This window comes from Juglans microcarpa x Juglans regia, chromosome 4S (assembly GCF_004785595.1).
Source record: "Juglans microcarpa x Juglans regia isolate MS1-56 chromosome 4S, Jm3101_v1.0, whole genome shotgun sequence".
Lineage (NCBI taxonomy): Eukaryota > Viridiplantae > Streptophyta > Magnoliopsida > Fagales > Juglandaceae > Juglans > Juglans microcarpa x Juglans regia.
The window spans coordinates 17,305,403-17,313,816 of record NC_054601.1 but is presented as its reverse complement, the minus strand read 5'-3'; positions in this window follow the sequence as shown (position 1 = coordinate 17,313,816).

Sequence of the window (8,414 nt, the reverse complement as noted above, 5' to 3'; positions counted from 1 at the left end):
ATACACAGATAAAACAAGTCGTACAACTCAGCTGAGATGGTTTGTGTTTAATCGTTCTTAGACAATAATATAAGAATCAGAAGTTTTGTGCCAAAAATGAAGCAATGAGATTACACTAAGAAAGCTGATACACACATGTAATAAAGGATTAGAAACAGGCAAATTATATAATACAACCAATTAGAAACAGGCTAGTTATGTAAAACAGTCAAAGAGGTCAACTACCCAAAATGCAGGCAAAGCACATAACCTCCTCCATCAGCACCCCTCATCTCCAAGTACCTCTCCCGCCTCATGACCTGAAGAAAGGAAGTAAACTTCAGTATAAATGCGGTGAAAACATTTGAAAATGAAGCAAATTCAGAAAGTAGATAAGAAATGCATGTAGAACCTCTGGAAATATTGTTGTCAAATGATTCTCCCAATCATTGAGTGTTGGCAATTCACCTGGAGCTAGCGCTAGGAAGTTTTCCAGCCATAAAGTCCTGCAAAACAACTAACAGAAAAAATATTATTTATTACTACAAATAAATGGGTTCAAATCAAGTTTAATGGTCAAGTGAAATTGAATTACAAAAAAAAAAAAAAAGAAGGGGGAATGGCTAAAACAGCCTTGAGTTACAAGATTTAAAGGATAGATGGAAACCCGGAAAGTCATTCCAGTACAGTCGATATATTTCTTTTTTCGATAAACAAAGTACATTGGAACATCTAGAGCATAGTCAACATACTGCTTAAACCTGCGATCAGGAAGAGAAACGTAATAAATGCATTGGCAGGTAAACATAAAAAGCATAGCAAATGTTTTACTAAATGCATCAACAGGTAACCCTGGAATAAAAAATTAGAAAGCAGCAATCATTCAAGAAAAAAAAAAAGTATTCAAAGATATATTTATATATATTTTTAAGTATGATGAAGATTTTATTAGTGATGAAAAATGGTGTTACCCGAGATTAAACTGCCAAAACTTCTGAGATATTAATGCAAGGAGAAACGAAATCTTAGTGATAACTTAGCTTTATTAATGTAAGGAGAAAGTGGATTTTTTATTTTAATTTACACCCTTCAGACTTTAAAAGGTTTGAGATAAGGGGATTCGTTATTTCATTTTCTTTTTATTACTATTAAGGAGGAGTTGAATCGCATGGTAGAGGCTTCGTTAGGGAGTTTTTGGTTTTGCGGTGGGAAACAATAGTAACGGTGTTATTTCAATTTCGACATATTATTTGCGGATAATACTCTTTTTTTTTTTTATGCTGACAGTGGACAGATTCAAGATTTAAAGGTTGTATTATTGTGTTTTGAAGCTGTCTTGAGCCTTAAGGTGAATTTGGGAAAGTCAAAATTGATACCGATGGGGGAAGTGAGGAATATTAAAATCTTTGTAAATTTGTTGGGTTGCAAAGTTGTTTCTCTTCCTATGAAATATCTTGGACTTCCCTTGGGAGTATCCTTCAAACCAAAGATTATTTGGGAAGAAGTTGTAGAGAAGGTTGAGAAAAGATTGTCGGATTGGAAGCGGTTTTATCTATCAAAAGAGGGGAAATTAACCCATATCAAAAGCACAATTTCCAATTTTCTTACATATTATCTTTCTTTATTCCCATTATTAGTGGGTGTGGCAAACTGGATTGAAAAATTATTTAAAGAATTTTTGTGGGGTAGCATGGGGAGGAGAATAAATTTCATCTTGTGAGGGCAAATGGTGAGCTGTCCAATTGTGAATGGTGGTTTGAGAGTGCAAAATTTGAGTATTTTCAATAAAGCATTATTAGGAAAGTGGTTGTGGAGGTATCAAATGTAAGGAAATTCAATGTAGAGAGATTATTGATGGGAAGTATGGATATGAATAGGGGGATGGTGTTTTTCTTTTTATAAGTAAACAACAATATTATTAATAGAGATATGCAAAGCCCAAGTATACAAGATGGTATATAAGAGATAAGATCTATTGAAGTGTTGGAAACTAGAAAATTATGAAAATTTAGGCCATTAAAGTTTAAAGCTATGGCCCATAGAAATAAAGTATGGAAAAATAAAGTTTGAAGTTCCTCTGGTGATTGCTCTTTATTTCCGAAAGTCTGATCGTTGCGCTCTTGCCATATACACCATATAATGCAGATCGAGGATCATCTTCCACACAACCTTGATTTGTGGGAATCCTCTCAGAAGTATCCAACTAGCCAATAGATCTACCATAGTTGAAGGCATTACAAATGATAACTCTACTCGGCTAAACACTTCAATCCACAAGGTTCTAGTTGTCTCACAATGTAATGATGTTCCACTGTCTCGCTGGATCTCTTGCACATGCAACACTAGTTTAGTATATCTATCTAGCGCTTCCTCAAGTTGTCAATAGTCATGATCTTCCCCAAATTTGTTGTCCATGTAAAGAAGACCGCTTTCAGAGGCGCCTTATTCCTCCAAAGTTTCCTCCATGGGAACTGAATATTTGATGCATGGGTAAGGGACTTGTAATAGGAACGAACCGAAAAAGTACCCTTACCCGCGGGAGTCCACCACAGCCTATCGACTTGCTATCTATTCAGCTTTATAGAATATAATAGGCTGAAAAAAGCCTCAAAGTTGTCTACTTCCCAATCTTGCGCCGCTCTACTAAAAGTGACATTCCACTACACTTGGTCCCCTGATCGAAACATGAGGTCCACTACTAAAACTTCTTGATTATGAGTCACTCGAAAAACAGCTGGAAATAAATCCTTTAGGGCCTCATTCTCGCACTATATGTCCCTCCAAAACTTGATTCGGGCCCTTCTCCCCCCCCCCCCCCCCCCCCCCCCCCCCCCCCCCCCCCCTTCCCCCAACACTAATTTAGAATGGCTATAAAAATCTCCCCACCCACACCTAATGTGCTTTCACACCCCTACAGCATTGGTCCCACTTTCCTCTTAAGTACACCAGCCACCCCACAAGTTTCCATATTTGCAATCAACCACCAGTTTCCATAGGGTTTCTAGTTCCATATTATACCTCCATAACCACTTCCCAAGTAGAGCCCGATTAAATGTTCTCAAGTTTCTTATACCCAACCTGCCTAACGATATTGGTCAACACACCTTGTCCCAACTCACCAGGTGGAATTTGAATCCATCCATCATGCCACTTCATAAAAATCACGATAAAGTTTTTCAATCCGAGCCACCACACATGCAGGAATTGGAAACAAATACAAAAAATATGTAGGTAAGTTAGAAATGATACTTTTAATAAGAGTCAACCTGTCACCTTTCGACAAATACAATCTCTTCCACCTTGCCAATTTACTTCTTATCTTCTTAATAACTGAATCCCAAATAATGAGGCCCTTAAGGCAACCCCCAGAGGTAGTCCCAAGTAAGTTATGGGAAGAGAGGCTACCTTACACCCAAGTATACTAGCTAGCTATTGAGTATTATTGATGTTCCCCACTGGCAACTTGTCAAAATTCACTTTCAAGCCTAATGCTGATTCGAAGCATAGTAAGAGAGCCATCAACGCCTTTAACTGGTTTCGATCTTCCTCACAAAATAGGAGCATGTCATCTACAAAAAGTAAATGAGACAAAGTAATAATGCATATATTGGGGTCGTCAACCAGAAATCCAGCCACAAACCCGTGCGCAACCACCACCGAGATCATCCTATTCAAGGCCTCCATAATGATAACAAAGAGAAGTGGAGATAATGGATCTCCTTACCTTAGATCTCGAGAGCTGCTAAAGAATCCGGTAGGACAACCATTAATCAATACTGAGAATCTTACCATTGAGATGCACCAACTAATCCACGTACACCATCTAACCCCAAAGCTGCATCTCCCTAGCAAATATAGTTAAAAGTCTCAGTTTACATGTTCGTTTGTCTTCTCCATATCTAATTTGTAAATAACCCCTGTGGAGCTAGCCTTTAACTTGCTATACAAGCCCTCATTTGCTATAATGACTAAATTAAGAAGAATTTTCTGACCCCTAACAAACGCATTTTGTGGCTTCATAATGATCTTGCCTAAAACCTCTCCTAATATGTTGGCAAGCACCTTCGAGGCCAGCGCAATAAAAGTGGCATTTAGGTTTTACTCAAACTTTCCAGCCAAGAATACTTCCTGGAATACATTCATGATGTCCTTTTTCACTACCTCCCAGCATGATTAGAAAAAGCATATCGAGAAACCGTCTGGACCTAGGGCTTTATATTTAACCATGCGTCTCACTACATCATAAACTTCCTCTTCTTCAAAAGGCCGCTCCAACCAAGCTACTGCCTGAGGCTCAATAGAATCAAAACTGAGATCATCAAGTTTTGGCCTCCATCCCTCTCATTTTGTAAACAGTTGTTCATAGAAATCCACCGCATGATCCCGAATCATAAGGGTCTCCTTGCATTCTATACCATTAATATTAAGCATTTCAATAGTATTATTTCTTCTATAAGAGTTGGCAACTCTATAGAAGAACTTTGTGCTCGGGTCCCTTTCTTTCAACCACAATGCTATCGATTTCTGGTGCCAAGAAATCTCCTCCAAAGATAATACTCTCTCTAATTTTGAAACCAGCTCTGCCTTCCACGATAACTCTTCTGGTGAAAGACTCTGTCCTCAAGTATCCTCTCAGTTGCAACTCCTCCGCCATGGATTTCTTTCGCTCCCCTATATCTCCAAAGGACTGAGAATTTTAAAGCTTAAGATCATTCTTCAGGGGTTTCAATTTACCGGCTAGGATGTAAGAGGGGGGGTACCATGAATGTGGTAAGAAGGCCACCATTGCCTGACCTTATCCATAAAGCCTTGACTTTTTAGCTACATGTTTTCGAACTTAAAGTATCGGCGCCTGCTTTGAATGCCACCACAATCCAAAAAGATGAAGAAATGATTCGAGCAAAGACGTGGCAACCTCTTTTGACACACGTTTGGTTAGTGCACCTCCCACTCCATTGAGATTAAAAATTTGTCCGGCCGAGATCATTGCTGGTTATTCGACCAAGTAAAAGTGCCCTCCATGAGAGGAATGTCTAACAAATTTAAGTCAAAAATACATTTTGAAAACTCAGTCATTACTGGCGCATCCTACTATCTCCCAATCATTCACTAGGGAATCTGATGACATTGAAATCCCTTCCAATGCACCAGGAAAGCTCCCACTAACTACATAACCTAGAAAGTTCCTCCTATAAGAGTCTTCTATCATTGTCTAAGTTTGGTCCGTATAAACCTGCAAAAGCCCACAAAAAATTATCTGCCACGCTCTTAAAAGAATATGCCATAGTGTAATCCCTCACAAACTCTTCTATTTTCTCCACAACTCTTTTGTCTCACATCACTAGGATTTCACCAGACACCCCATTTGGTGCACGATAAATCCAATCCGCATACATACAACTCCAAACACTTTGCATTATCCGCCTAGAAACAAAATTCAGGTTAGTTTCTTGTAAGCAAACTATGTCTGCCTCCTTTCCCAAAGCAAATTTTTTATACGAAATAGCTTATTTACCTCATTCAACTGCAGACATTCCAAGACAATTTTCAACTTCATGATAGAGAGACAAGAATGCATTAAAAGTTTATTAGAAGGTAGGGGGTTCCTTAGAACACCATATGATCCCCTACCCTCCTTAGAGTCATATGGTGTATGCCTAGGGGTGTAACCGGTCCGGTTTTGGACAAAATTTGAGACCGAACTAGTATACATCAATTTTACATTTTCGAAAATTGATTACGCACCGGTTACTTTTCTAAACCGGTACCTCTGATTTTACCAATTTCGGTATGGTTTGGTCCGGTCTTTTGATTTTAATAAAATGTAAATTTGTCATAAAAAATCTGTTTATAAAAAAAAAAAAAAACTGCTTTAAAAAAATCTGTTTTATTAAAAATCTGTTACTATTTACAAAATCTACTTTATAAAAAAAATCTACAATAATACAAAAACTGAAAATTGAAATTTGCTATAAAAAAAGAAAAAGAAAAAGAAAAATCTGCCATAAGCCTATAAATATAACTGCTACAAAAACTGAAAACAAAAAATCTGCAATAAAATGGAAAATTTGCAATTTAGTCTATATTACTATATTAGAGTATTAGTATTAGTATAAATATTAGTATTAGTTATAGCTATATAGCCTATATTAGACTATATAATAGTATTAGTATTGGTATAGTTATATATTAGTATTAGTTCTAGTACTGATTTAGTATAGCTATATTAGTACAAGTATAACTATAGTCTATATTACTATATTAGACTATTAGTATTAGTATAAATATTAGTATTAGTTATAGCTATATTAGACTATATAATAGCATTAGTATTGGCATAGCTATATATTAGTATTAAACTACTATTAGTTATAGTGATTTAGTATAACTATATTAGTATAAGTATAACTATAGTTTATATTAGGCTAATAGTATTAGTATATATATTAGTATTAGTTATAGTGATTAGAATAACTATATATTAGTATATGTTATAGTGATTTTAATTTATTATAACTATATCATTGATAGTCATAGTATTAGTATGTACTAATACTAACAATATTAGTATTACTATATCATTATTTCATATATAATTATTTAGTATAGTGATTTATATAGTAATTTATATATAGTAATATAGTATTAGACTATATGATCAAATGATTGTATACTAGATACAAGCAAAAGGTTTCATGCATGGCTCAGAAATGACAAGACAATTAAGGTTTCATGCATATGTAGGAAAACATGTCTCCAATTCTTTACGCAGATTCATTAATCCCAAAAAAAGAAATCAAAAGGTGGATAAAATTAGAAATCCGCTAGAAAGGATTCCATTATGACAACCCTTCAACCCAAATGAGCAAGAATATATCATAGTCCAAGATTTCACTACAAGAAAATTACTTATTTGTGACCAGTTATTTACTTATTTGTGACAAGTTATTTTCAGTAAAAATGATTATTTTTTATCAAAATGAGTTTATTTTTATCGTAAATAATCCGTCACAAATACTTATTTTTCTTATAGTGTTTGTCTTTCCAAAAATGCTGAAAACAGAATACTAGTGAATATATTTAATCTTTGAGGGTCTGGAGGCACTAGTTTAATATTTTGCTTATATCTTTGAGATGAGACCCAGAAACTGTCATTACTTATATATAAAGTTTGCATGACATTGAGAGGTTCATTGAATATATTTAATATTTTGCTTAAATTGTCATGCATGATATCATGTAGATGTACGGTCATTAAAAAAACCCTAGTCAAGAGTACTCAGGATGATGGATGCAGCTCCGTTATCTCTTAAAGATCTTAAAACTGTGAATTTTATATGGTATTTCCTACCCAAACCTTGGAGACAGAAGTTGATCTACCCCTTTTTTTGTATTTAATAAGGTTTTTTTTCCCTTATATATGGGCAAAATATGAATTACTCAAATTGACTGAAAATGTATGGAGGTTTTCGAATAGAAATAAATGTCTAAGAATATTGAACTCCATCCAAATTAGAAAAGAAAAATGAAAGAACTGTTAGTAGAACGGAAAGTCAATCCTCAACTAGATGGAATAGACAAGGTAAATTCAAATAATATTTTTTGTTTAATTATTTATATTATATTATTTCATATCATATATTAATTTGACACATTTTTATTTTATTTTTTGTTAATAGGAATTTGATTGATTTATGATTTTGCTACCCATATGCAAAAAAGTTAATTGGAGCTTTACTTGGATGAATCGAGTATAGATAAAAATGTAGACGTTGATATTATTTTCTTTTAGAAAGAAAGTATGATAAACAATATTTATTATATTTTGTACTGTTGAGATTTTTATTTCGATATTTGTATTATTTAAATTGTAATTTTGGAATTGTAGTTACTTTTATATTTTTTATAGATATTGTTTATATTTTAATATTTATATAAAATTAATTAGGTCAAATGAGTTAATTTCAGGTCTGTTCAACCCATTAATATAAACGGATTGAAATGAATCGTTTCGTGTCGTATCGTGTCAATCTATTTTGTATTTACTAACGGATCAAAATGAGTCGTGTCGTGTAAATCCATTATGTTAATGGATCATATTAGAACTTAAAATTTTGACACGATAATTTTAACAAATCATATTCAAGTTGACTCATATAATATAATAGACATAGCTATATAATAGACATAGCTTGATATAACACGAAATATAATCTATTAATACGATTTAACATTCCTAATATTCAAAAGAGAGTAGAAAATAGAAAGAGATGGGAGAAAGCCAACAAGATGAGTGACCTGGAGCGCATCCCATCCATCCACTACGGACGGAACAAGATACAGCCCCGACCAACCAGGGAGAATCTTTCCAAATACATATAATAAATAATTATATATATATATATATATATATATATATATATATCTGTGCGTGT